At 38.2% G+C, this 3,049-nt stretch overlaps 1 non-coding gene across 1 annotated transcript; it reads right to left on the minus strand.

The window, feature by feature from the left end:
- Window positions 1-1,918: 1,918 nt before the first annotated feature.
- On the minus strand, window positions 1,919-1,990 carry TRNAW-CCA (transfer RNA tryptophan (anticodon CCA)). The gene has a single exon. It is a non-coding gene; the product is annotated as a tRNA-Trp (tRNA).
- Window positions 1,991-3,049: the final 1,059 nt, after the last annotated feature.

Raw genomic sequence — 3,049 nt, forward strand, 5'->3', positions numbered from 1 at the left:
AGCAGCTGAATGAGGTGGGAGAGAAACAAGCCATGCTGGCTACTTCGGCTTTAAATTCACAGTTACTATCTTTGTGGGCCTTCCGTGCCACAGCATAACATCTGATGTCTGTCTGATCTCCTTACGCTCTGCTCTCCTAGATGCTTGCTGAATACATTTCCTTTTCTCCTTCAACCTGCAACAACTTTTCCTTTCAGTTGATGACCTTGCTTGCTGATTTATTTAGAAAGGAGAAGCCTTTGGGAAAGGGGTTCCACAAGCTCCCCCCCCACCGCCCGCACACGCACTTGCTTGCATTTTTGCCCACTGACTCTGACTTCATAAGCTTTACTTCAAATGAATGTCTCTGGTTTCTACTTGAGCCCTGTATCTTCTCTGTGCTTACCCAAGAACACTGCTCCTGGGCTCTAGAGCACAGGCTCAGTGGTTGTGGTTCGTAGACTTGTGGATCACAAGTAGTTGCCCTGGGCATGTGGGATCATCCTGGAACAAGGGTCAGACCCATGTTACTGCATTGGCAGGTGGATGCTTAGTCACTAGACCAGAAGGGAAGTTCACTCCCTTTCTTTTACTAGATGATTTCTTCAACATACAGACATTCCTGAAATGTCTTAAAACTGGTAAATTGTTAAACAAATGGTGGTACATCCATACCATGTATAATGAAGCAGAACAATTATTGATACAGCCAGCAACTTGGATGGATCTCAAGGGTATGCAGAGTGAGAAAAAGAAAAAGCCAATATCAAAAGGTCACATACTGTATGATTCCATTTACCTAACATTTTAGTAAAGGAAAATTATAGAGATGGCAAACAAATTAGTGACTGCCCGGTGGTAAGGAATAGAATCAGGGAGGAGTGAGGTCATGGCTATAAATATGCAGCACAAGAGAGATCTTTGCAGAGCTGGAATAATAGTTCTGTATTTTGATTGTGGTGGTGGTTACATTAATTTGCACAAGTGATAAGTTGACTTAGAACTCTACTTCTACATTCTACCAAGGTCAGCTTCCTGGTTTTGATATTGTTAGGGTAGTTATATATGCTGTAAACATAGTATAAAACTGGATAAATATTTTTAAGACTTGTATGTACTATCTTTACATATTTCTGTGAATCTATAATCATTTAAAAATAAAAAAGTAAGAAAATATACCCACAGATATATATCATATTTTAACATATCAAATGCCACCAAATACATTAACTTGTACTTTCAAATTTACTAACAAAACAACACCAAAGCAAAGCAAAAAATATTTTAAAAAATCAGAACAAACAAAAACAACTCTTTTGATCCTTCATGCTTTTCTAACTACCACTTAATTTTTCTGTATTCCTTCACAGAAAATCTAAAAAAGATTCGCTTACAGTCCTCATTTCCAGCTCCTCTCTCTCCACTATACCCTAATCAGTCATTAAAGCCCATTATTCCAATGATGCTGTTCTCATCAGAGCCACCATTGGTCATGATGCTAAATTGAATGTCTAATCTTCTCCTCTCATGTGAGTAAACCTGTCAGTGGCATTTGAGAGGGTATATTACCCCATCTTCCTTTAAATACTTTTTAAAAAGTGATCTCTAGGGTATTACACTCTCCTGACTTTCCTCCTTATGCCCAGTTATTTCTTCTCAATCTACGTGGTTTGTTTTTCCTTGTCTCTTAGACATGTTATCCATGCATAGATCTAGGCATCAGAGTTTGGATTACATCTTTTCTATTTCTATATTTACTTCCATATTTAGATACCTTTACTTCAGTATTTTATACTTCAGTATTAAAGTGAAGTGAAGTCGCTCAGTCGTGTCCGACTCTTTGTGACCCTGTGGACTGTAGCCTACCAGGCTCTTCCGTCTATCGGATTCTCCAGGCGAGAATACTGGAGTGGGTTACCATTTCCTTCTCCAGGGGGTCTTCCCAACCCAGGGATCGAACCTGGGTCTCCCGCATTGGAGGCAGACGCTTTAACCTCTGAGCCACCAGGGAAGCCCACGTCAGTATTAGCATATCCCAAACAAACCTTTGATCTTACCCTCCCCTAGCCTATTCCCCCTGATGCTTTACCCATTCAGTTAACAGCAATTCCATTTTTCCAATCACTTAGGCCAAATGTCTAGGAGACATCCTTGACTCCTCTCCATTTTCTACACCATACACCTGTATATCAGAAAATGCAGTAATGTCTGTCTAAAAATTTATGTAGGATCTTCCTACTTCTCACCACTTTACCATCATACCAAACTGGTTAAGCCACTGTTATCCCAATCCATATTATTGTAATGGCTTCCTAATTGTTCTCCCTCCTCTGTTCTTCATTTTTCTGGAGCCTAGTCCAAACTCAAGGTGCAGAAGGATCTGTGTGAAACATAAGCCATGTCATATATCATATAAATGTTCTATGAACATTCATGCACAAGTCTTTGTAGAAACATATGCTTCCACTGGATAAATACCTAGGGATGAAATGTGTAGGTCATGTTATAGCCGTATGTTTAATTTTTAAAGAAACTGCCAAAAGCTGTTTTCCAAAATATGTATAGAGTTTTATATTTCCATCAACACTGCATGAAAATTCAAGTTCCTCCACATCATAATGTATTGTGACAGGAAGCAGGCCAGTGGTTGTCTGATGAAAGGAAAAAGGATAGAATTGAGATGAGAAGAGACGAGTGGATTACAGTGAGTGCTAGGAAACTTTTGAGGATGATGGTTATATCCATTATCCTGATTCTGGTGATGGCTTCACTGGTATACACATGTTTCAAACTTATTAAATTGTATGTTTTAAATATATAGCTTATTGAATATAAACTATACCTCACAATGTAGTTGTGTTTATGGGAAAGATAATAATAATGTTTCATCTAGAGATTATAAGTATTAGATAATACATGTACTAAGCACAAACCTGGCTTATGTTAAGGGTTCAATGAACATGACTATTATAATTTAATTATTGGTAATAAAAGAACTAATCTTGTACTTACTGCTCTATAGATGGGTGGCTACTTCAAAGTTGGAGAGGAAAATAATCTTTTCCTAGTA

Source organism: Dama dama, chromosome 31 (genome assembly GCF_033118175.1).
Source record: "Dama dama isolate Ldn47 chromosome 31, ASM3311817v1, whole genome shotgun sequence".
NCBI lineage: Eukaryota > Metazoa > Chordata > Mammalia > Artiodactyla > Cervidae > Dama > Dama dama.